The sequence below is a fragment of the Gouania willdenowi genome, chromosome 8, assembly GCF_900634775.1.
Source record: "Gouania willdenowi chromosome 8, fGouWil2.1, whole genome shotgun sequence".
NCBI classification, from domain to species: domain Eukaryota; kingdom Metazoa; phylum Chordata; class Actinopteri; order Blenniiformes; family Gobiesocidae; genus Gouania; species Gouania willdenowi.
In genome coordinates, this window is record NC_041051.1 from 26,062,767 (window position 1) to 26,090,509 (window position 27,743).

At 37.8% G+C, this 27,743-nt stretch overlaps 1 protein-coding gene and 1 long non-coding RNA gene across 5 annotated transcripts in view; one reads left to right on the forward strand and one right to left on the reverse strand.

Moving 5' to 3' along the window:
- The window catches only part of asic2 (acid-sensing (proton-gated) ion channel 2), a 464,440-nt gene that overhangs the window by 375,279 nt on the left and 61,418 nt on the right, over window positions 1–27,743 (forward strand). The gene's annotated exons all lie outside the window — the stretch shown is intronic.
- LOC114468096 (uncharacterized) lies at window positions 4,738–17,601 on the reverse strand. The gene is made up of 6 exons (XR_003674613.1): window positions 17,536–17,601; window positions 17,085–17,164; window positions 8,969–9,050; window positions 8,156–8,415; window positions 4,953–5,143; window positions 4,738–4,862 (listed from the first exon to the last, which is right to left on the reverse strand). It is a non-coding gene; the product is annotated as an uncharacterized LOC114468096 (long non-coding RNA).

Below are 27,743 nucleotides of genomic sequence, written 5' to 3' on the forward strand. Positions count from 1 at the left end.
AAATGTATTAATGAAGCATTCAGGCTACTGGATTGTTTTTCAAGCTTTTTGTATTTTCCTCTCTTGTTTTGGCTCATTTTGGTTCCAAATTACATAAGGTGAATTATTGAACATTTCTGTTCCTCGCAGCACCTTCCTGTTCCTGCTTCCCAATGTTTGAAGAATGCAAAACACCAGCCTGCTTCACTCGCCTCTAGCCAACAGTCTGTCACCTGCAATTCAAAGAACAATTTGTGACTGCCGGACGGTATAATGAGACAGGCCGAATTGGAATAGGCACAAGAAAAGTTAAAATGTTTAAACAAGAAAGTTTTGTTTTTAATTTTTTATGACTTGAGATACAATAACATGTGGAAGGAAAGGACATGGTTTTAAAGCAGAATGCATTGAATCAAAGAAATGTAGCAAGTTTCAACCCCTTTTCCTTAAACTTAAGAATTGCTACTTTAATGGTACATTGTAATACAGGCAAACGTGTGGTCCATTTTTTTGTTACTGCTAAATACAACAATTTAATGACAACACTGAATTATCAAAAAGTACCAGTATACATAGGTGTAAAGAGTACTGATATATCTACTCAAGTCGAAGTGTTACTTGATTGAATAAAAAGTAGCTTAATTAAATAGTACTCAAAGTAAAAGTTACTAGTTACTTTACCCCCCCCATGTTTATTTTTGGTAATAAATCTTGCCACGGTTCCCTTGCATACAGTAAACGTCTCATGTATAAACCTAAAAAGGAAGAGAATAAATCTTGCACAATTGGAACTTAATTTATTTTCCACAAAGGCATCCGTATAAAATAAAAACGTTATCAAAATATACATTTCTCCTTAGAATAAAATAACACCAATTAATTGCAGTAGGGGGGTCGTCTTCTGATCGACAGGTTTGGGGTCCGATTCCAATGTATACCTGTCTATGCGTTGAAGTCTCCTTGGGCAAGACACTGAACCCTAAGTTGCTCCTAGTGGTTGACCACTTGCATGGCAGCTCAGTCCCGTTGGTGTGTGAATGGGGTAATGAGTTGATATTGTACAGTGCTTTGAGACTACTTCAGTGTAGGCATAAAAGCACTATATAAATCAAATATAAAAATTGTCAACTCGATAACAAAGGAAAGGCAAGAACATCACAGAAAGTCTGAATAGATGTACGTAATTCATGATTATGAAGGAAGGACAATATTAACATGAGACTTGGTTCTTACCACCAACTGTGTATGGATGGCTAAGCTCGCACAGTTAGAAGTAGTTTTGCTTAAAGGTTTAATGGCAGCGATGCCCACTGTTCTCTGAAATGGCCACTATCCCCAATTACTCCATGGATTACTTCTAGCTTAACTGTCTGATAAAACACATGAGGTGTGAGTCTTTCTGGCCATTAAAGGAGAAGGTAGAACTTAGGTCCTCTCATATTACCCACACTTACAGCCTAGTGCCCCTTGCTTCCACACTTCCGCTGATGGGTGCAACTGCGTAAGGTCAACTAATCATACAGTGTGTGTTTTTGCTCCACACCCATGAGCCCTTCTTTAACACTTTGTCGAGGCGAAGTAGACTTTGGTGAAGGGAATTACCCATAAGTCCTTTTGTCGTGTGACGTTTCACAAAAATGTTGGTGGAAAGTGTCTCTTAACAATCTCAATTAGCAGCAAAAATGGGGATTTTTTTTTTTTCAAATGTGAGTAAATCGTTAAATATTTTTTATTTTTTTCTCCTCTGTAGTAATTTATATGCTAACATGTAAATAGTATTACAATGACTTTGGTACATGTAGTTATGTTTTGTACATTACAAATTCCTTTTATTAGTTAAGAGGGACATATTATGCAATTTTTCATCTCCATTTCTTCTAAGAACCCCAAAAACATAGTATTTGAGGTTTATTTTCCCAAACTCGCCTGTTTTCCAGAGTTTTAACCCTCTGAAAAGTCACTTTCTGAGCAGTTCTGAAATCAGGCCGTTTTGGGGCCTACTTAAGCATATTCATGAGTGGGCGTGTCTATAGACGCTCACTCACTTCATGTCTTGCTCTTTTACAGGGTGATCAATGATAAACAAAGCGATTTTATTTTTGCTGTCCACACACTGTTATTGTTTTCAGCCAAAAAACTGCACATTACAGTAAAACACATGGCTATTTAAGCGGCTATTGTTTTTGTGAGTCTGTCTTAGTGCTTAGGGTCTCATAGCAGCAACAACAACAGTCATTCAAACTCTCACCAGAGTGTTAAGTCACTTTCTCCTTCTCCTCTGCTCTTCTAACTACAGGAATAGTGCATTTAATGTGATAATCACTTGTTTTCTCCAACCGCTGCATTGCATTGTGTCACAAACACGTCAGATCAGCGATACGAAGCGATATAAGAGCGGAGTACACGTCCTCATGAACAAATAGTGCTTACACTACAGTGTACGTTCACTGTGGAGGCGCAGGACCGGCAGCAGGAAAGTTCTTTATTTAGTTTTACCGGTAGCCGTCACTCCTTCACTTGCGAGAAAAAAAATGGCGGACTTTCGCAAAGGTTTTCATCAGGTTGAGGGTGGAGTCAATGGGTGGAGTTACCAGCGGAGGGGAGGGATTTGACTTGTGACGTCATAAATCTGGAACATTTGAAACAGAGCACTTTTCTCTGTTTTGTAAGACGTGAAAAGACCACAAAATATTACTGGATGGATTTATATCACATTTTGTGTGCCGGTGGACACTCAAGTTAACTCATATGTGATCAAAAAAACTGCAAAAGTGTATTTTTCATAATATGTCCCCTTTAATATGTGAAAAATAAAATAGCTGATTCCAATTTCTAGTCTTTCACAGAGACATACAAAATTACGTTTGATTTCATTCAGTTTACCTGCAAAAATAACCACCTTTTCACAGGCCACTGAAATGCCTTCAACCAGGAAAATGAGTACCTTAATTTTGACGTATTTGTAGTTATTATTTTAACAAGGAAAGCTAAAAAAATTTATGTTAATTATTAGTGATATATCTTTCAGAGAAATTATCAAAATTATGTGGGAGAGCCTTAAAAAAAGACAGACAATAATCAATGTATGTATTTGCACTTAATATAAAATATTATATAAAAACATTTAATTTTCAACCTTATGTGTATTGCAGTTAAGGACTTGATACACACCAAAAAACCGGGTCAGGGACAGAATGAAGGAGAGGTCACTGCAGCATCCTGGGATTCCAATACTGCAATGCATGATGCTATTGGTCAGAGACCTTCTGTTAGCCCAGTCAGCCTTTGTTTTTCAGGCCCTACTGTTGAAGTCAGCCAGACAAAGGATGAGGATACTGAATCAACCATGTCTGCATCATCAGTGGCAGCAGCAAGTTCTAAAGGCTGATGCTGACACCTCAGACATGGAGAGCGTTCAAAGTCAAATCAGACCAGGAAAAAAAAAGTTGGAGTGATGTAGAGTTCAAGTGAGAGTCTGAGGGAGTTTTTGTGAGAAGATGGAGAGGAGGCAGAAAGACAAAAAAAGATGAGAGGACCAGGCTTGGCTGAGAATTTCACAGGCACAAAAGAATGCTTCATCACCTTGGCAGGCTTTTTGACTACCTCACCAAATACATTGTGTTCTTTTCTAAATGTCCATATGTTCTTTTTGACATCATTTAATAGACTGTTCATGAAATGGGTTTTAATTGTCCTATTTACATTAAATGTGTGTTTAATAAAACTGCAAGAACACAATTAACAGGCATTTTTGAGTCTGTGACCCTCCGATTACAAGCCTGCTTCTTTAACCGTTACACCAAGTTCAAGAAACAGACAATGAGTTGAATCAATTTATTATTCACTGTTTTTCTTTTTTACAATTTTATTTACACAGACAGGAAGAGGGGTGGGAATTTTATCAATATCAATGCCATTGTCGATTCTGCTAATCAATCTAATTCCTTATTATCATAGCCATTCCTGAGTAGTTAATTGAGTGGCAAAAAAGGAGTTCTGCACAGTCTTCTGCACCAAAATCAAACATTTTATTTGTTACTAAATGATGTCAGTAAACAGAAGTAACAATGGACATACAAGTCCTTTTTAGAAAAATAGTCATGTATGCCACACTAAAACCTTTTTTTTTAAATGAACATATTGTTTATTTAACTTACTGTAAGCTTAACCAAATGTAACCAAAATTATAGTTTAACAATCCTTTTCTAAAAAGGGATAAAACTGTGAATGAAACAGTGAACATGCCTACATCCACTTTAGATAAATACGCATGTATGCCACCAACAAAACATATTTTCTTAATGGATATAATATTACTGTTTGACGTTGCTTGTCAGAGCGCACTGAATGAACATCAACAATTTTTATGCAAGAATACGAGCATATTGGCCTTTTCTGGGAGGATTCTTAAGCGCTCCACACTAATGGTATCTCCTGCTGTGGAGAATACTCTTTCTGAGGCAGTGGAAGATGCCTGAACACACAAATACATTTGTGCTACATCATACAGAAGTGGCAAAGTGTCCCTCTTCTGCCACCACCGCAGAACAGGGTCAGACGAGATGGGAAAGCAGGAAGGCCTCTGTACATCCGTATTTCTAAGTCGAGATGCTCACCAATGTTCTGGGTCTCTTGATGTGCTACCTGCTGCATGTTTTGCTTCTCCTCTCCAAACAGCTTCTCTAGGGCCTTCTTGGAGTGCTTTACAGGTAGAATCTGAAATTAAAAAAGACCATAAACTTATGTTTTAGGTGCGTGGTCTGAATGGATTATTATAAATACACCATATGGTCATTATTATAATGAACTGCACTTTCATAGCCTTCCTCCTTGCCAAGTACTGCATACTGCATCTGGCTCTGTGTGTCCTCTGGCACTGATACCTTAAGTATAAACACACTGTCAGTCACATGCATAGAGCCAGAGTATATAGGCATCACAATGGAACTGTGCCACAGACTGTGATCAAATACCTCGTCTGCTCCTGTGAGCATCCCTGCTACTGCTCAGGATCTCAGCTTGTCCCAGATTGCATCAGCATTGTCCATTTTCAGCTTGAACCTCAGGTCCATCTCTGTCGCCTCCCCCAGGAAGATCTGGATCTCTTCATCCTTCATCCTGGATGGCTTCCTCCTCTCCATTGTGCTGTTTCGCAGGTGAAGTGCTGAGTCGTCGCAGAGAGTGTGACGCAAAAATTCAGGAAAACCGGAAAACCAGGCAGGGAAATGAGAGAATCGGTAAGAAGAATCAATGATGTTGGAGGCGAACAATGCCGATGGAATTAGTCAGTTGGAACTAGTTCTGAGTCCTAGACTGAAATAAAAATAGTCATGTCTGAGTTGTCTGCTTCTTAGAAAAGAAGCCAAACAGATGCCCAAAACATGTCGAGGTATGACCCAAAAAAAACTGCAATCTTTATTAGAAACCAATTAATCTGTTCCTATTTGGGGAGGGTTAATTTTTTAATAAAATATGTAATTATCTATGGTTTGTCGTAGTTTCTGTGCAATATGGTGGTTACTGCAACTAAAAACAAAAAAAAAGAAAAAACATTTTTACACTGACACACAAACCCTTTTCTCAGAGGCTAGATACAACACTTCATGTAATCATGTTCAGAAAGATGTGTTGCAAGACAGAGCGGTGTTAAAACATGGGAAATTGAGGCATGTTGCCACTTGCTTCATATCCTGCTTCTGTATGTCATGGTGTTGGTGGTGGTGGGTCATCACCAACATCCTCTCGATCCAGGACATTAAGTAAGAAAGCACAGGCAGTTAAAACTTTCGTACAAAATGTAAAAAAGCCTTAAAAAGTGTTGCTCTCCAGCCTGCTTTCATTAGGCCAAATGCTTGTTCAACAACTGAACTAGTGGTTAAAACATTCCGGGACACTCCCCTAAAGAGGTAGCTTGTAAGCTGTGAGTGTAATGAGACACTGAATGCAAGGATATCCACCAACACTCAAAATGAAATAGCTGGGTGGGTATGCAGCATTAACATAAACAGGGCTGTTTTTTAAAAATTGTCATGAAAAGAGCCAGGAAAACCAATAAAATTGTTCAGAAAGCATCCATTCTAGTCACAGATGGCTTGCATTTGGATTGAGTAGAATTGGTTGTAATTGAAATAGCCCTCTTTGCGTATGTGACAGCCATCCACGGCCTTGACAGCTTTATCAAAAGCTCTGTCATGAGCAAGACATCGGAATCCCATCATTATTTGGATAGTGAATTACCTTGTGTGCACTGTCTATAATTCCCTGAGCAAGACAGTAGATTTTGTTACGCAGAAAGGGCTGCAACTCTTTAAGCCATCTCATGGGCAAACCAATAGACCAATATGAGAATCTGTAAAAGGTAGGTCTGGGCGATATGGACCAAAACTCATATTTGTTTTCAAAATGGCGATATACGATGTAAATCTCTAGAATTTTGATTCAAATGATGACTGATCAGAAAGACAATTCAGCGTAAAGCAGAACCAAGTAACTTGCTCTTAGCGCTCCCCCTAAAGATCACTGTTGTAAAAGCTCTGCACCCCCGCCGTCTGCCCCACCCCACAGCTACCTTTGCTCTCCCAAGACTGTAGCAACCGATCACTGAAAAATTCTAATACAACAGTAACACTAAGGGTGCTTTCACACATATAGTCCTATGTGACCATGTGAACAGTATGAAGAATAGAGACAAGTAAAATAAATTAATGATGTGGAAGTAATATGGAAGGGAGTGTGGTGTGTGATGTGTTTGTTTGTGTGCTGACAAAGCAGCTCTGAAAATGGATGGATAGATAAATGGATGGATATTTGTGTGTGTGTGCTGCTTGATGGAGCACTGGGTTGCGAGTGTGTGTGTGTGTGTGCGTGCACTACTCCACTGCATGGAGTTGCTCCATTCCTCGGACAAACTCTGCCTTTTTTTTGCTGGCTCCGCCATGATGTAAGTTTGAGAAGAGTGAATTTGTAAACAACTGTGTGCAGCTGGTCATAATCTAGCATTAGTTTGTATTAGGTTGCTGTAAAGCAGTACGTCTTGCTACCGGGTCGGAGGCAGGAGAGTTGCAAGTGCGATTTTCTGGCCAGAGACAGCAGAGGGGATGAAAGACCCCAATCACCCCATAAACACTTGCATTACCCTCACAGGGACTATGAGAAGGATTTATTAAGGTGAAAAAGTTACTTAATTCTGCTTTAAATTTACTGATGAAAAATGCCACACAGGCACATTTATTAACAAACAGTTTTTTTTTCTACAAAAAGAAAAAACGAAGAGTTGATTTGTTTGATCAATTTAGGATACCTTGATCGGGGTTATTGGGCTTCTATGTTGTAAAATAAAGACATTTTGGTCGGATATATATATATATATCGATATAGGCGATAAGGGTCACTTAATTAACATTAGTTAAGGCATTATTAAACATCTTAATAATGTTACAATTATCATTATAATGTAATAACTAAAGTTAACTAACATACCAGTTAATGCATTAATAAGCAGTTAATTAATGCTTAGTTAGTTATACCTTACTAAGCATTGATAAATGTTATATAATGTAATTATTTATCCTTATGGACGCATCACTTAATACTATAATAATAAAATGTAATGTCCCTCATAATAATTTACTTAGTGTATTTTTGGAGTGTGTATTCGTAAGGATAACTAATTGAATTACTAAGTATTAATTAACTGCTTATTATTGCATTAATTGATATGTCAGTTATTGTTAATACAATATAATGGATATTATAACATTAATAAACTGGTAATTAATGTTTAGTAATGCCTTAACTAACAACTCATTGCCTGCCAGCCATTTTCAGAACAGCTACCCCCCTGACTGCCAGCCAATTTACAGCATTTTGACTGATCTTTGTGACCTTAAGTAGTTTCACACAATACACCAGTTTTTGAGCAAAAAGCTGAAAAAAAAAGCCTTTTTCAGTGACTTTGAAGCTAATTTTTTTGCTTTAGTGACACCTAAAACATCTGAACATTGGTTTCCTTCTATAAAACAAGAAAAACAACATTGAGACCGAGCTTTTGATGGCAAAATTATTATTATTTTGATATCTGGATTAGGGTTGTTTGGTGCCCTTACAGTATGTTTGGCTTCCTCCAAGTCTCCTTCCCTCCCCTCATTCTCCACACACGCAACTTCCTCCTCCTTACCGACATGCCGAGTCGCACCATTTGGCCTGGGTTGTTGATCGTCTTCTCTCACGATCGCGACACTCTCAGTAGTCGACTTAGGTCCACACATGCTCTGCTCGAGCAACTCTGTCAACTCTTTCTTTGATCTTTGCCCATCGCGGCTAAACTGTCATCCAAAGGTGCACTGCTGCCACCTACATGGCACCAGTTGGTCACTCCATCATAGTACAAGGCTGATATTCAAGGAAGACCTCCGCCACAGTGTCTCCTAGCAACCCCTGTTGAAAAACCGAATAGACATGCATACATGTCAATGGCAGTGAACAGTTGGATTTGAAATGATGTATATGTACGTCAATGGTGTTAATTAAGGGACCCTTATGGTAAAGTGTTACCGGCAACACAATTCTTCCACACTATTAGTATTTCTTTTTATGTTCTTTATATACTTTTTTGTGTTGCAATTGCTTCTGGGAGAGATTTTTAGCACTGCGTGTGAGGCTGTGTATCTAAAAAGTCATGCAGTGGGGGTCTTGAAATGGGATGTTGTTTTTATGATGTAACGCACAGTTCAAACACTCATTCCATCGGGAGCTATGGCGACGATCAGAGAGATATGATGCCTTTTGTATCAGGCAGGCATTCAGCGGGACTTCTTTTCTCACTCTATGTAACACACATGTTTACCCAGCATCTGTACACATAACGGTTTGTTATGTTGGAAGTCCATTATTGCACATTTGCAGGCTGGAATAGTCTAGAGAAGTGTGCTTTTCTTTTTGAAACCATGCTGAAATGTTTTTTTTTTATTTCCACTTTAAAAGACCTCACACGAGAACACTTTGGCTCCTCAAGGAGGGAGAAGTGTCATGTCAGGTTCATCTTGTCCTTCTTTTCAATCCTCGGCGGCCCTCTGTGAAAAAAAATAACACTTTAGTATTGCAAGGTCAGTTTGGCACAAAAATGCAGGGATTAGAAAAACGTGTTCAAATCGATTTTTTTTTTCTTCTTTTTTTACAGTGTGGTACATTATAAGTTTGGCAAAATGTTTGAGCAAAGTATTTTGGAAAGTAACCTGTAACAGAATCACAATGTAAGAAAGGAATCGTTACATTCAATTTGTGGCCAAATTTGACGGGACTTGTTTTACACTTGAAGTGATTTGTCATAATTCACAGATGTTTTAATTTAGTATCAAACCCAGTTCCTTGTTTTAGCATGCTAGATTACCAGACCTTTGTGTGTATGTGTGAGGTCTTTTCCCTCTCAGTAGTATTAGTTAGAGCTCACTTTACCTACATCATTTGATTATTTGGGGAGGCTGCAGGTTTATCAGCCTGGAGAATGGAGCTGCACAAAGAAGCAAAACTGTGACAACAGCACACAAAAGATTCTGATTTGCTGAGGCAAAGTGTGGGATAAAGTCATCTTTATTCAAGTGCCTCAATTGTACATCATTCGACAGCTCATATAACTTACGGCATCTTTTTTTTTTCAGACTGAACTTCTTAAAGCCTGTTACCGTACTGGTTATTCTCCTGTACGCTCCAACCATAGTTTCCAAAAAGAAACTGCATTTTAGATTTACAGTAGCATAATTTATTGGCCTCTTTGACTTGTTTCCCCAATTAGTACGAGTAATTTAAAAAGCGACGCACTGCTTTCCAACTGAAATGTTGAAAAGGAAATTTCTGCCCTTATCTCGTTGTTTGAGATATTTAGATCCTGGATGAGCCCCAAACTGTTATGGTGGCTTTTGTCCTGAACGCAAATCGTGATCAGCTTTTCACCTTTCACAAGTATTAATGCACCGAGAATCTGGCCACCAAAAATGTTCAAATTTTATAACCAAAACAACCTGGCCGAAACAGGATGTTATGATGACATGAGCAAACACCACAGCCAGTATATGCTTGTCTGAATCAGTGAACCAATGTGTCTGTGGATTGGACGTAGCCCAATATTTAAGCACTAAAGCGTTTTCTAAGCAAAGGCTCAGATGGAGCATGGAATGAAAACAATGAAAACTACACTCAAAGGGCCCATGTTAAGCTAAATTGACTTTTCTGTGCATTAAACATCATAAAAGTGCTATTAGGGCTTCATACACATGCCCAAAGTGTTTTTTTCATTGATTCCCTCAATTGTTAGTTAGAGGGTGATTTGCTCCTTTCTTACTGCAGGGCGAGCCCAAACACCTCGCTCCAATTTGATGACGCGTTCCCACTTTGATGACGAATTTGACGTGGCACTGAGCTGGAGAAGTCGCTCCACCAGGAAGCTCTCTGCCGTGATTGACATGTAAACAGACTCGCGCAGTGCTACGTATGTATTTTCTACAGTCTATGTATGTACCGGTGAACGCCCCGCCCCCACGCTCTGTCTTGTGTTCATAAAGCAGCGTGAGCTCGGCTACGGATGCATCACATCAATGCTGTAGCTACGCCTCCATTTACCCATTGACATCCTATAGGAAAAAATATAGTTTTTTATCTGCTGTACTGACCAACATTTGTCAACTGAAGGAGCCTGTTGAGCTCAGTGGGCATGTCAGGAGCCTGGATGGGAGAATACACGCAAGATACGCGCGCAACTGCAGGTGCGTCAAAAAAACAAAAAAAAAAGCTTACATGCAGACAGAAGAATTAGGCCCACGGTGCATATACTGTATAATCACCGCATTTCAGACATTGCATTGTTTTCTACAGTCGGCCAGTCTGCTCATGCTCTGATAATGAAACACTGCCTGTTTCTGCAATCACATATCCTCAAAAAGTGTTGTAACATCATTAAGTGGTGATTATTGATTATCTAATCAGCTGATCCAAGATAAATTAAGCCTTGGTGACCTTTTTGCACTGAGAAAGATGATGCATTTCATCTTGACCTTTCCTGATATCAGAGTCTTGCAGTCATGAGTCCACTCTGAAGTGAATGTTTTTCTTAAGACATTTATAGAAACCAGGCACAGAGTTGTGAATGTGTTAAATAAGTAGTGGGTCATCGTGACTCAGTGGCACGGCCAGTTCTGGTCAGATAATTTACCCATCATGTCATGATCCTAATCACAGGCGAGGCTCGTCTCTGATTGCCTTGTACTTGTTCCTGCAGCTCAACAAAATATGGCTGAGTCATGGTACTCAGCCACTATCATGGCTCCTTACACACAGAAGGGCCTTTATACCTGTCAGGAGTTAAATGTCAATGACACTTCTGGCCAGTGTCATTCCATGGGAGTGCCTATTGACTCTCAGCTAGTACGGTACATACATACAAAAAGAAGCAGGCAGGCTTTGATTCATTGATGCCCACACAAGAATGAGGGCTGAGGCTTACGTAGACGGGTGTTACCTAGTTGTACAGCTAAAAGAGAAGAATGTTAGAAAATGCTCTGTTCATCTTCATTTTCAACAGACTTAATTGTCTTAAAGGCACGCTACAAAGAATTTTGACCAGATTTGCGCCACCTCGAGATTCAGTCTGAACTCTTTCAGAAATCCACATATAGCTAATAACAGTATGACTAAATATGCATTCAATACAACTCGGAAATCAACAATTCCAAGTAAAAATTGTTGACCTCCGTGTTCAAAACATTGAAATATCACCAAAACAACGTTGGCCGAGATAGTGTTTACAATAGACATTAATGTTTGTGTATTTTGTGTCCTTCAATGCATTTTTTCCAAGTTGTCTTGAACTCAGCATTACAGCTCTTTGAGGTAATAATCCGCTAGCACCAATAAACAAAGTAGCACTGTGTTTGAACAAAGGTGGTTACAGTTCCCTATGAAAGGACCATTTCCTTTTACAGCAGGTTGTGCCCATACAGAATAAAATTGGTAGTGGAATTTGGAATGTTTTATTTTATTAATAAAGAAATTCCTGAAAAACAGAATAATGGCATACAGAGAGAATTAACAGGTATACTGACAAGCTGCTATTATTATTTGTGGAAAAGTTTTTCTTGGTTCTCGTTGTGCTCATTGGTTTGCCCAGTGTTGTGCGAGTTACGGAAAAAAAGTAACTAGTTACCGCTACTAGTTACTTCATTCACAAAGTAACTCAGTTACTATTTTGATTAGTTCCATCAAAAAGTAATGCGTTACTGGAGAAAGTAACTTTTGAGTTACTTAGAATTAAAGAATGTATTTTTTTTTTTTGGGGTGATTTGTGTCCGTACAGCTTCATATTAGTGCTGTAATAATATAATAATCCACCGTTGATCAGCTGTGCCCCGTATTAACATTGCTTTGGATAAAAGCCTCTGATTCATGAAATGTTATTGTATCCAACCCTACAGTTTTTAATCATTTACATTCACTGTACTTTCACAGTACATTCAAGTATTCTTTCAATGCCAGTTTATTTACCTGAGACCAGCAGAAACTGAAAATGTTACAAGGAATTGTGAAATAAATAACACAAAACAACCTTAATATTATTCAAAATCAAAGATAAAAATTAAAGTGGCTTCAGCATCATGAAAAGGTTGTGTTTAGCCTTGGAATGTTCCCTTACAGCTTAAGTACAAAAACTAGCAATAATTAACACAAAAAACCTTCTAAAATAAATAAATGAAAGCAATCTGAATTAATATTCGAAATACATTTTGGCCAACTCTGCTTTACAAAAACTGCTATAAAACAACCATAAATGATGTGCATATAAAGCACATAAAAGCTGCTCCAAAATTAAAACAGTAATTTTTCAGCCTTAGCACAGTAATGTAAAGTAAGCTGTGTGTATTCCAGGTGCACATTCTGCTGTTGAAAATGCATATAAAAATAAGCTAAGCTAACGCAGCGTTAGCTTAGCTTCACCGATGCATCTTTTGGAGACAGGTGCGTAAAATAATACGCGTATGTCCACTCTGAGAAGCTCGTCCTGCTCTCGCATTGACTCGCCATGACTGGTGCACGTGATGTAAACAGAGACACTCTGACAATACTTCTTCTTTTTCTGTTTGCTGTTCTGGTTGGCACGGCATCCCACAAAAATATGTAGCGCCACTGCAAACAGGAAGTACACTGCAGCTAGCAAAGTAACGGACAAACACACCATATTGTAATGGTAACTGCGTCATTTCTTTAAAAAATACTGGGTTTGCCATAATAAGAGTGTTTTTCACAATCAAACTTTTACATTTCAAAACTCTGCTAAGCAAAGATAACATGCAAAGATTACAAGAATAGAATTGTGTGTTTTGAAGCCAAAACGCAGAGCTCTACTTGCAGAACAGAACAAAAAGAGAAGAGACAGATTCCCCCTAAAAAAAACTAGATAATAGAATGGTGGAGAAGGGCTGTTTTGACTACTTTTATCCCACAGATTGCTTCTGTGTTGTGGCAGAATGTATTTTTTTTTATAGCTATGTGAGCTATTTTTTCTTTTCTCAATGATTACAGACATCGCAAAGAGAAAATAAATTGCAAGGCTGGTGACTCAAGCCAGCGTAATGGCAGTGGTTTGGTTTGGTGACTGCCTCACAATCGGAACGTGCCAATATTTTGAATTCAGATATGTGTAATTTATAAAATGTAACAACTGTTAACTCCCCATTCATCCCATCCAAAAACGATAAAGCAATTAATTCTTAAGTAATTCAAATATGCCACTCACCAAGAAAATCACATCTACTGAATAATCTAAGATAATGTTGGCTAATACATAAATCCTCAATGGCATAAACCTTTACTGATTAATACAAGACTTTTGGGAATAACCAATCATATGATGGCATACACATATGATTACAACAAATTCTTCTAAGGATACTGCGCTAAAAAAGCACCTACTGCTGGCGTAGACGCTGCGCAAATCATTGCGCTATGATCGATCGCGCTCCATTCTTTGTGGATGTGGCCCTTAAGGTGCGTTTACATCAAAGGCAACTTCCCTTCAAGCAACGTAAGTCATGCGATTCCAGAGACTCGATTATGCAACAAGTCGCTCAAAGTTAAAAATGTTAAACTTTTCAAGCGACCTTGAGTGATGCAGTGTAGTAACATCCAATTGGTAATGAGTTTCTCCCCACGTCACTCCTCCGGTCGTCACTGTCTGTAGAGCCAGAGGCTGCAGCGAGAGGGCTGTATATTACCTAAATAAATGTTCTTTTTTCTTTATTAACTCCATAAGTTGAGCATTTAAACCGTAAGTACAAGTGAAGCTGTCTGCTGTGTTTCTGCCCAAAACAACGTTAAATGGAAACATGTTCAAAGCGCAATTATACTTGGTCGACATTTAGAAATATTGCTTTTATTTTGCGTTAATCTGTAATGTAATGTATTTATTTTTTATTATTTTGTTATTAATATCAATCTTTCCTTTCTCCATTCCTTCCCCCCTGTTTCACACACACACACACACACACTGTTTAGTATACTGTAAGAATTTGTAAATGTTGTTTTCTGGCTATATGCTCTTATCGCATTGCTTTTTGTTCCTGTCTTAATGCAAAGCACAAGAAAAAAGAAAGAAAATATAATTGTCATATTAGACAGCAAACAACAAAGAAATATGGGGTGTTATAAAGAGATATGGAGCGTCCTTCCTGCAGGGAAGATTTTAAGCTTAGGTTTTAAGTGTATTTAAGTTGCTGAAGTGGCGTTTGGAGTGAACGCACCTAGTTGCTGTGAAAAGATGACACGACAAGTAGTGTTGACCAATAAGGACAATTGTAGCTCTCCACAAGGTTTCCTGGCTGTCTGTCATTCTGTGTCTATTATTGTCTCCTGTTCATAGTGCAATCACAGACAGCAGTAGAAATCACACATTGGCTGACCACAGCAGGCTTTACTTGATCTCTAAATGCCAATTTTGACAGCCTGGCTGAGGAGTAATAAGCAGGTGTAGGATAATAATTTTGTTAAAAGCAACTGAAGAAGAAAAAGAGCAAAGTCTGTGGGAAACATTTTTCATCTTCAGTTTGATTAGGTATCGACAGATGCAATTTGAACATTTTATTACACAATATGGATTGTTTCCCAACTGACAACTGTTTTTAAAAGTCTGTAAACGTTCTGTACTGGTGTGTGTTGTCACAGCTTACAGCAGTCAAATCAGTTTAGACTCTTCTTTAGGTCATTTTCAAATATGTAAAATTCCTCTTTTTGTCCATGCAGATGGTTTTTAAAACCAAATGCAAAAACCCAATGCGATTTATTACATTTTGTGTTGAAATAACAAAAAATGATAAATCTATATCTAACAAGGTCAATATACAGCAGTACTCTGTGTAAAAAAAGCCACAAATTAAAAAGAAAAGTTGTTTTAGCTGTTCTTGCCTGACCCACCATAGTCAATAAGTGAAACTTTAAATACTTATTAAATAAACAAGATATCTATCGATTGTGAACTTGAGTCCACTGGTTTTTGTCGATAAAAAGTTATAAGTTCATTTGCTTCACTTTGATCTATCGATGTGTTCATGTTTGTTTGAGGCTCTGATCATGTTGATAAGTTTGCTTTTCCTGTCTTTTAGTATCTCATATTGGTGAGACGAAGGACGTGTGTGTGTGTGTGTGTGCGTGTGTGTGTACAAAACATTTGATGTGACAATAATTAAAAGTTAATTAGCCTACAGCTCCAATGGTGACTGACCTCACTAAACACCGGAAGGATTTGGGACCTGAAAAACTCCCGGAGCTCATTATTTACTGCCACACTCTCTGTATCCCTATTAGGTATACTATTATTAACTACTGTTTGTCCACCTGCATCTGTGCACCTCATTACCCCTCATGTTATAGACTGTGAGCATCACAGGACGTTATATACTGTGATTATACAAATTGCTCAATGTTATTTGGTTACTTTTTTCACAGACATTCACTTCTTGTATTGATGCAAATTCACTGTATTCTGACTTCTGAGTTTCAAATTATGACTTTCCATCTACTTGATAACACTTTACCTCCAACACTGGTGGGGTGATACACTGACTTCTTGATTCGAAAGACAATAATGGGCTCACAATAACAATATGATACATTATTATTGGAAAGAAAAGAAGAAGAATTGCAGTTGGAGAAATAACCATGCTTTTATTTGACTTGAACTCTGGGCATATTTTCATACTGACTCTGGGTATGACCTTTTCAACTCAATAGTATGAACAATGAAAACAAACCAAAACAATCTAGTGTATTATAGATTATGTGGATTTTATTTTTATCTGTGTTGTAAAAGGTATCCAAACTATATTCAGTGGGATTGCTGGACATGAAACCACACCAAAACCAGTATAAATGCGATATTTAGGTAGCACTTATTGTTATATACAGTATACTATATTATTATAACAACTTAAACATCTAATAGCAACAAGTAACAAATGTGAAATGAAATGAGGAAAACCAAAAGAAATCCACTTGGATGTTGGGAAAAGCAGTGTTTTGCAGGTAAACACTTAGGCTTGGAAAGGGATTGAAGCTTTAGCATATAAGAGATGGTTAAAACCTGCTGGTTTATATAAAAACAAGTATGTATAATGATAGTAATGATACAATGACTGGTTGCATTAAGAAATGACCTAAAACAAGGGTCTGAAACCTCTTATCTCATCCCCCACATCGTGAAAACCTCAATGTCCAACATGAATAAGTTAGTTTTTGTGTTACATAGATTTTTAAAGTTTGCCATTTTATGAAGAGAAAGTAAAACAATCATAGAATATCCTAGAAACTTTTGTGTGGCTTAAGCTGATGCCTTACTCTTGTTTTTGGTGCAGATAGTGTAACAATGCAGCCTGTGTTGATGGTATTAAATATGAAGAATTTATTGTGTTGAAATACAAAATGCATGTACAATAAAACAACACATTAACCACAGTTTGGATCTGTGTTAAAAACTAAACTTCCAGGCTGTCTAAGGAGTTTCCTGCTAGCAGTCTGTTACTGTTATTGCAGTCTCCTGCAGTGATAACTGGGTAAATTAAAGCACGCACCTCTTTGGGATTCATCCAAAAAGATTAAGAAGGTAATCGGCTCCTCATATCGCATCAGGACTTCACTTCAGTCTCATTTCCTACGACACAAAATAGAAGATATTTAACGTTTGGAGGAGGTTTGCAGTGGGATTCTGAGCTGGGCTTAGCCCTGCGGGACACTCTCACACTCTGAGGCAGGAATGCTTCATCAAACACTTTCTTCGGGTAATTACAACTGTGATTTAGGCAATGACAACAGAGCCGGAGGCAAACTGTTTCTGTTTAATGAAGCTCCGCCCAAGGGGAGGAACAAGTCTGTTAGAAAGCTGTTACCAATGAGGTGTATATGATATAACGCATTTGTACTTGCTGTATTTTTAATAGATGTATAATTCCTCATAAAAGGAATTCTGTAAAAAATGTCGATATTAGTCGCTAACTTTTGGGGGTTTTTTGGATGGATGTTTACCTTGTGATATTGTTGACCAGTTTGAGTGTGATGTGGCCAGTTACTTCCTCCACCTTCATGTTTAAGATCTCTAATATCCTCCTGAACCAAATCTACATATCAAGAGATAAAGCAATATGAACCATTTTTTCCTCAAGTCAGACCCCAAAGTGACACAGAAATACCTTTGTGGTGAGTTTCCCTTTACCTAAATGATGTGATGATGTGAAGAATTCTCCGCGGACACCTTCTTGATATAAACATAACATTTTATTCATAAAAAGTAAAGATGAGTGTCCAAATTAGACCCTCCATTGCAAGGTCTGAGAGCAGCCACGCCAAACGCTACTCTAAGGGAAAACAGGAAAGAGAACACTAATATGTTCTGATGAGAAACCTGAAACCAACATGTGGTGTCTAAATAAGGCTTTAGCTTTGGCACAAAGAGAGGAAGCAACAAATGTTTACTGTAGACCTAAAGCGCTGGAGCCAGAATCTGACACTTTTATGACATACAGCTTTCCTCTTTCCCGGGTCAATATAATACTCTAGCAACTGTGCTTCTGGCTGTCTGGATTTAATTGTGAAAACATATGTTCATCATGCAAAAGACCAACACTCATGTTTAGGTAAGAAAAGTATATTGCATTAAATGAATATCATATGAAGCAGTCAATACACCTCACCTCACATGCTTGTTTTGGGTAAATATCACACATATACACGCTGTTTTTCCCATGGAAACTCATGACTGAATGTCTAGCAAGTTGATGAGTATCAAACATATGTCAAATTTAGCTCCAAATCTCTTTTAAAATGTTGTGGAAAACTTGAGGGTGATTCACGGAGTGGCGGTATTTTACTGAAAATGAAATGGAAGCAGCAATATGACATGGGCTAAACTCTCTTTTTAAGACCATATCATACATTTACACTGTATTTTTCCACACTAGACCTATCAAAGTGTCCTTCGGCAAGACGCTGTCCCATTGGTGTAAGTATATGAATGTGAATTTGTGAATGTGCTGATATTCTAAAGTGCTTTGGGGACTACTTTGGTGGTAATAAAAGTGCAATATAAATCAAGTCTATTTACCATTTTCTCATAAAATGAGTGGCTGAGTGTCTAGCAAGTAGTAGACATGTCAGATTTAAACCCCCTGGCTTCCGGAAGTCATCTGAAGCATATATATATAAAATCAATAGCAGTAGTTGACTATTAAGCATGTTTGGTACGATTTCAGCCAGTAAGATCATTTAAAAAGTGAAAGTAATTCAAAGAAAACAAAGCGGAAATGGGTAAAAATGAGGAAAATTTCAAATCCCTAAATGTTTGCAGTATAAATTCTACATGGGATATTGTTTAGTTTGACACAGCACTATTTTTTTTTTTCGCTAACACAATATAAACACATCATTTTTGACAGCCAAGCTTGTTTCCCTCCCAGGACAATCAGGTAATTGAGGTGAGCAACAAGCAAGCATCCGAGAGATGTGGTGATTAATGGTATATTGTGCACCTTTCACAACACTGGCTCACTCCCAAAATGAGGGCAATTTTAATGAGTGATGATAAGAGAGACAGAAGAAAACTCAGACATAGCACACAAACACAAAGGAAAGAAGAGTGACGAGTTGCCATTATCTCTCAAACTCATCAACTAAAACAACGTGACGTTTTATGAGAATAATTTGTCCATTGATCCAGTTATTGCCTTCACTGTACTTTGAATTTGAAATAAAACTGTATATTTGGAGCCAACGTCTAGCATATTACTTCTCTAAGTTGCTTGTTTTTTTTCCGCTTCGGATTTGGCAATGCTACATTTCCACAGAGAGTACTTAAGTGTTTCTATTGTGTCTTGTTTCATCATAATAAAGCACAGACGCATGCAACCTGCACAGATGTTTGCTTAAATCATAAATAAATGTACAAAACAGGGGACGGGATATAGATAAGCAAACTGCTTCTCTCGTCTCCTTTTTCGGCATGTATGAAAAAAAAAAAAATGTAAAAAAAAATGTATGAATGTAACCATGTCGGAAATAAACTGAATAAATAAAATAAAAAATATGACGCAAGCAGACAAATGCATTTGCACTGTATATGTCAGTGGGAAGCTCTTATGTAATGATTGTATTCAATAAAGATCATTACTTACCACAATGAGTTCATGCGCACATACAAAAGGAAACAACACATATGAGGCCTGAGTGGCTCTTTTTATTTGTATGGTCACAGGAATGCTTGCTGTTAAATGCAGTGGGAAGTTTTCCTGCCTTTGTATACATAATGAATGCCTGGTGAGATGGAGCCTAGCGGCACACCTGCTGATTGTGATAAAGGCTCAGAGGGGGGTAGAGATGATGACTCTTACATCATATCGATGCGAAACGCTGCTCAGAGCCATTCACAATCCATATCTAAGATCTCCTCCACCTGAGATAATAGAGAAGCCAGGGCCTCCATTTACTGCTGGTAAAATTGTATTTTAAATGTTTCTAATGTAGCTGGCACATGAACAAAAGGATAGTTAGATACTTACTGAGCTTTTATTCCTGATGCAGCAATTGTACCCCGAAGCTGATCACATTTATTATACACATAACGTACACTTTATTCATACACTATAAATTGTATTTTAGTGGTTGTTGATATAACTCAAGTAATGAGTAGGTTTCATTCATATGTACAGTATGCTTTAGTGAAGGCAGTCTACAACCTGCTATTCTCATTTGAGTGAACCTGCATCAATTAGGTTTCTTACTTCATGATGCCTCCGCCTTCACTAGAATTTATTTAGTAAAATCTCATTAGATTTTTTTTCCTGACAACACAAAATTGTACTTTTGGTTGTGAAGCAAATTAAAAAATAACATTCATTAAACCATCGTATCAGGTTCAAAGTGGAGTTGACTTGTAACCAGAGCGTAACGGGTTCGAACCCCATCATGAGTCATCGCTATTGATCCTGGAGCAAGGCCTTTTATCCTAACTACTCCCCAGTGCTGCAGCCTCATTTCCAGGGTTTAAAATCACCAGTAAAAACATTAAACAATAATACAATTATTAAAAATCCCCCTCTTAGTCCTAGGCAGCAGAGAAAAATAAAGCCTTTAACTTAGATTTATAAATGTTCACATGTGATGCTGACTTCAGCTCTGCTGCCAGTTTGTTCCATTTCTTTGCAGCATAACAACTAAAAGCAGCATCACCATGTTTACTGTGAACTCTGGGCTCCACTACCTCCACTCTACCTGTGTCCATAGATCTGAGAGACCTGACTAACATCTCACTGATGGATTCTGGACCAAACCCATTCACAGATTTATACACCAGCAGCAGAACTTTAAAGTCTATTCTGAGGCTGACTGGGAGCCAGGTTAAAGACTTGACCTCTTTGTTCTGGTTCAGGCCTGAGCTGCAGCGTTCTGAACCAGCTGTTTGATGAAGACCATTACAATAGTCCAGTCTGCTGGAGATAAAAGCATGGACCAGTTTCTCCTGATCTTTCTGAGTCATGAAAACTTTCACTCTGGAAATGTTCTTTAGGTCAGTGATTCTCAACTGGTGGGTCGGGACCCAAAAGTGGGTCGCGGACCTGTACTGGGTGGGTTGGAAACAGCTGGTCAAAATAAATAAATACTTAATGTCTCTCATAACGGACTTGTCTTTTATTTTGAAACACACTTTTCTTTTGACAGGCACATGTTGCACAGGAAAATATATGAATTTATGTTTAAAAAAAACTTTACATATAAGCTATTTTTTAAATACCAACTTTGGTTGGTCGAATTTAAAAAAAAAAAGAAAAGAAAAGTGGGTCACGATTTAATGACCGCGGCAAAATGTGGGTCACAGGGTGAGAACAGTTAAGAATGAAGTTTTCACTTATTCAGCAGTTTACATTTTCTAAACACCTCTATGGGACCATAGTCATCTGGGTTCAGTGATATAGTCCGTAGCTCTGATAATCAACGGTATAGGGTTTACTAAGTTGTATTAAAAATTGTATATGTTTAATATTTTTGGGGCGTCACCTCTTTAAAAGAGGAATAACGCTGTTTAGCAGTTATTAATAATGTGTAATAGCCCAGGGTGTGAATTCTTGTCAAACTATCTACTTTTCTATAGCAAAACAATATTGATAACGAATGATAAATCACAGACAAAAAGCTTAAGCATTTATTATCAAGTTAATTTTTATACAGACAGCAGTACAGAACGTTATGCTCACTTAGCTTAGGCTAATTATGTCTCGAGCACATAAAATAGGGAAAGAAAGCGTAGTGAAACAAAGACAGAGAAATAAAATCAAGTATAAGTTCAATATGTTTACTTCGCTCCTCCAAGTAGGACTCAAACCATTGCAGTACTTTTCCATTTGGTCCAACCCATGTTTGCAATGTTATACCCAGAGTAACTACTGTAACGAAGTATGCCAAGAGTTAAAAGTCAAATAGTTAATTTGTCCAACTGAAATTTCTTTTTGTTGTGTTTTTCCCCCTTTTTAAAACATTGTACAGTTTTGTTGTTATGAGCCCATTATCGTCTATTGTCTTGTATTGTGAGCTCTGTCCCAACCCAATCTATTAGTCATATTGCTTTAATGTATTTTCCTCTGTCAACAATGTAATGATGGCAGCATCTTGTGGTCCTGTGCCTTGCGTTACACAGGTGTGTCTCTCCAAAGGCCAGCTGCTTTGACGTTTGTCACTTTCTTTTGCCTCCAGGCAAGAGTTTACACTCTCGCTGACATTTCCATAAAGGAGAGGAAAGGAGAGGTTGCCCTTTCCATCCAGTACTTGATAATGTCAGGGGAGTGATTTGGATATATTGATGTATTCCTAATGTCACTCCATAACAGATCAGTGGGAGGCCAACAAGGAGGGGCGACCACACATATTGTCTCCATGTTGGCACATGTTGTGCAGACATATTTGTTGCAGCACAGCAGTGCTTGCCTCTGATGTTCTGAGAAGGACACATTGGCTTTGACATATTTTTTGTAGCTGATTACTAATCAGGGTTTCACATTTCTTCGCTGTGTTCGAAATCACATACCAATTTATTACTTACAGTATATCATGAGTTTCTACAAAATCTATGTTTATGTATGATTCTTTTGAAATGCGAAAAATACCTAACTAGTCTTTTACTATGGTGTACTGCCGGTGGTCATTCACATACATTAATATATATATATATATATATATATATATATATATACAACCGAAACTCCAGTTACCCATTCCATGATTGCCAATGTATAAAGCTTCTACAAAAAATTTAAAAAATAAAAGTCCTAGTACAAAGCTTGTGGATAAACGTCTTTGTGACCGCAACAGAATTTATTTCGTAGCTGCTTTTCAAAGGGGGAGGGACTTGCTGCTTTTACAAGGATTCCAAACAGACCAGGATTTGGCGACAGGTAATAAACATGTTTTAATCCCAAGTTATGGCACTCTAACAATAAATGTGTAGTTTTTGTAGCTATGCGACTTTGTTATGTTTTGCAATGCGTGTGCACAAACGTAGAGTCGTAGTTTCTGGTAGATTGGCAGAGGCAGGGGAGGAAGTAGAGCTGTTGAGGGCGGGACATCGAGACATTCTCTCAGAAACTCCGGATGGCAACTTTAAGTCTGACGTCAAAATGAGTGTGTAGAAGAGATGGTTTGCAAAGATTGAGTAAAGCATCTCCTCTTTTCTTCCATTATTTTTTAACACTTTTGTAAATAGGGCTCATGTTTTGAAGTTAACCAAAAGTTTTGTCCGTAGCACAATCGCGGGTCCAAAATATTGGAATTAAATGTGTTTCTGCGAGTTTTATGGTTTAAATGACCACATGTTGATATTCTATTTAGTCACTTTCTCGCTTAAAATGCTTTCAAAACTATCAAAGGTCGCGAATCAACGGAAATATTTAGCCTCAGTGTGCTTCAGATTTTTGTCGTTGTAGGTTCGAAGTGCATCTTGGGAAACTTATGCAATATGTAAGTGTACTTCAGTGGCAACGGTTCATCCTCCTAATCATACTAATAGTATATAGTAGACAGTATATAGTCATTGAGTTTGTAGTGTATAGTACGGCGTGTGACATTGGTAACACAGCCTTTGTCTCTACTACGTTCAATGTTGCTGTGTATCAGGAGGGATTTTGAAAGACATCTGGTACATTTGGTTTCCAATAACTGAGCTCATCTATTTTCTCTCGATTTATCCAATTTCATGTTGCTGGATGAGAAAGTATAGACATTATCATTTTTTTCTTGGCTCCAATCAGGAGTGAACGCTAAGCCAAGGCTTCCACGGTGAGAGCTTCTGTGTGATGGATCTTATTGAAGTGAGACATCCAGCAGTGTTCAGAAATTGAAAATGCAACATCAGCTATATTCATTCCTGCGGATGACTCCGCAATTACGCTTAAGCTGCTGGTGTCACTCGTCATCGCACCGCACCTGTGTTATTATCTGAACAGGATCCATTTTCATTCTGTCATTTCCATCCACTTTTTTAAAAAAAACCATGAGCTGCCCTTGTACGATTGGCTCACCGGGGACAACATTGATGTGCAGTATTGAACAGATTGATTGTAGCCTTCAGCAAACTTTATTTATTTTTTCCCATATCAGATGTGTGAGAAAAATACACTCTGAAACTGAACTATACAAATACACAAAATTACTCTTAAAACACACTTGATGACTAACTAAATACACTAAATTGTAGAAAAATATACAAAACGATAAAAAAATACACAAATTTACTCTAACAACACAAGATGACCACAAAATGACTCCAAACACCAATATGAAGACAAAAATACAGAAAACTATAGAAAAAAAATAAAACAACAACAAAATGACTCTCAACGCATCTCAAAACACAATCTACCCAAAAATGACTGCAAAAACACGCATAATATGCACTTTATCTGTTTATTGGCAATGTAATTTTATGTATATCAATTCCTTTCATTGTTTTTATTTTTTTACTATGTGAGTTATTGAATGTTTTAATTGTGATCAATGTGCAGCAGATCCTTCTGTCCAACACAAATTTCTCCCTAGGGAGACTAATAAAAACACTTTGACTTTGACTTTAATAACAATAATAAAATAAAAAATTTTAAAAAAAACTCACAAATGAATGCAAAAACACAAAACAGCAACAAATATCTGAAATGACAACAAAAATGTAGAGAAACCCTTTGTTCTTTCCTGAATGAATGCTCTCCTCTGGTCTTACAAACAGCTGCTGTGAGTGATCATCATGTGATGGCACTCGGTGTGTTTTGGTGTTTGGAAGCTAAGAGCAAATTAAATGAAAGGGTGAATCCTATCTGTTGCTGTGGCAAATTGTAACTATTCATAGTTGAACTAAAAATGGTTGCCTTGGCAGCTTGAAAAGTGGTTGAAAGCCATCAAGATGAATTATTGCTTTTATTATTCCACTGCCAGCATTGAAATCCCTTAAAAATGATATCTGTACAGCGACTCATTGATATACCTTTACAGTGGACACTCGGAGCTTGTGAGATATCCGTTTCCTCCTGCAGTATTCCAGGTGTCATTGATGGTGTCATTCTTAAGCTTAATTTCCACCAGTCTGGTCAAAGACATGGCGTTGCCATGGAGGCCAGGGGATGTATTGCTGCTGCGGAGCATGTTGTTGGCAATCACATTGGAATCTACCACAATGACACAAACCTGTTGCCTGCAATGCAGAACCTCCACAATGTGCGACACATTCTACACTGAAATAAATGTGAGGTGAAGGTTTTGTAATTAGTCATATTTAGCACTCAGAAGGAAATTGCATCCTGCCGCTGGGACGCCGCATGCCTTCGAGTCGGACAAATATTGGCTGTAAATAACAGAATGAAAAGCGATTGAGGCTTTGTGCGGTTTGTTTATATTTAATCATGTTGGATCGAAATGAAATACAGGTTTTCTAAAAACCTTGCTTTGATTAACTTATTGTGCTCAGGCTGAAGTGCATGCTGATTACAAATCTGTAGGGAAACAGTCATTTTCTGAGGAGCAAATGGACATGTTTGGCATGAAGCTGCTTGGTATTTTGTCTAATGTCATGATAATTACATTTTACACAGCAGTGAGCATTAAACATTATGTGCCTGCATGTGGGAATCATTTTATTCTTGGCATTTTTTTTTAACTCAGGATGGCAGAAACAATAAAGAGAAAATCAGAGGCACCAATTCAGTGCGCCCCATCAAACACAGTGAAGTCTATTTTTACTTGTCCCTTCTTTATTCCTAGATTATTGATATTCCCACCACACGTCGCATCTAACATTATCTTCCAAATCATTAGCAACATCGGTTGTGTTTTTCATAGCGGTGCCTGTTATTTCATGGACCGATGGCTCTGCAGGGCAGCTGATATAAAACGTGGGCCTGCAAGCGGCTCTCAGGTCAGTAGCTTCTTCTGTGGTAATATCTCAGTATATGTCTTCTCCTTTCTAGGGAAAGTAAGCCAGAATCCCTCATTGTTTTTTACACACACAACCAACTAATCTCAGCTCCTCTGACCTGCTGCTTTTTTACAGTTAGTTTACTATGAGTGTTTTTGGTAGTAGATGGTAGTACCTACACCTACCATCCAACTGTTAGCCTACAATCACTAATGAAATAAACAAACAAACACTCCATTTTGTTGACATTTCTGTGCATTGCATTTTGGGAAGTGGAGTCCCGTAACATCGAAGTGTTTGTACTTAATTCCTCCCCAGACAAGGACAGTGACTTTCTTGATACCACTTTTGTTCTAAGTGGTTCCCCCTGATATCAGAATGATGCAAAAGCACTTCTATGCACCCATCATTTTTTTTTTTTTTTTTTCTAGCAAATGTTTAAATTCCACAATACAAGGCCCTGAATTTTCAAATCAAAACTAACTTTCAAGAGACAATTTCAACCTTATTCCTTTCTTTTGGGTGTAAATGATGACCAATTCAGCCATAGCTGCGTTTTCATTACCCTTGGAAATGCGCAAAATCGAAATAATGCAATGAAAACTGGTAATGAAAACACCTGAATTTAAGAAAAAACACTCAAATATGTTTTTACGCTTTCATGAGGAGGAATGTCAGACGTTTCGATATTGAAACACTTTTTCCCCAATACACGTCACAGTGAAGTGACACACCTGATGACATGACCACTTCTCTCTGAGTAAACATGACGCGGTATGTGTGGACAAGAGAGGAGACCCAGATGTTTCTTAACAACTTATGATGACATTTCACGGGAGTTGCGAGGCTCCTGCTCAAAACAACCTTCAATGGAAACACGTTCAAAGAGCAATTATAATTTGACGACATTTAGAAATATCGCTTTTATTTTGCGAAAATCTGTAATGGAAACCCAGCTTATTAGGCATGCACTATGATTTTATCTAATGAAAATTTTACAGGCGTAGCAACTTTTACTGTTTTGATAAGTAAAAGAAAACTTTTTCGTATTTCCCTAGAGTTAAATCTGTTTTTGGCTTGTTTTATTATAATTCTTTTTTTTTTTTTTTTTTTTAATCTATACAACAAATCTTTGAGATACACAAAAAAGGAATAGAGAAAAGATGGATGATTGGCTTTATGTTTCTGAGTGTCATTTTTTGCCACAACGATTTTCAGTTTCCTTGATGGATATGTGGAGACTGAAAAGCTGAAATTCTTGCTGGAATATTGACAAATGCTCAGACATGTTAACAGCAAGACAAATTTCATGCTGTGCTATTTCACGCGACTCACTGTGCTTGTCTACCTAAGATTGGTTGGATTTATAAATGTGTCGCACTTGCTGCCTGCATTGCATCTCACACACTGCTGCCTCCATATATGAAAAGCCATACGGTCTCTCCTGCCAACATAGATAAGGTTGGTTTAAAAAAAAGAGAAAAGAAAACACATGATGGAGCAAACATACGGGTGTGTCGGTGTGGGAGAGAAACTGTTCTCAGAAGGGTCAGGAACGGAATTCCCAGAGCAAGATTTCTATCTTTTTAAATTCCATTTGTTTTCTGAATATCTATAGACTTCTGTGGATTACTAAGTTATCACCACTTATTGTTGTCCTGGGTCTCTTGACCCAACCCTTTCCTGCTGTGATTTTGGCCCAAACTGAAAGGACTCACATGCAGAACCACAGAGTCCAAGTTCATAATCGTTTTAATCCAGAGCAAGGTTCGGTACACAGGTAGGCAGAGGT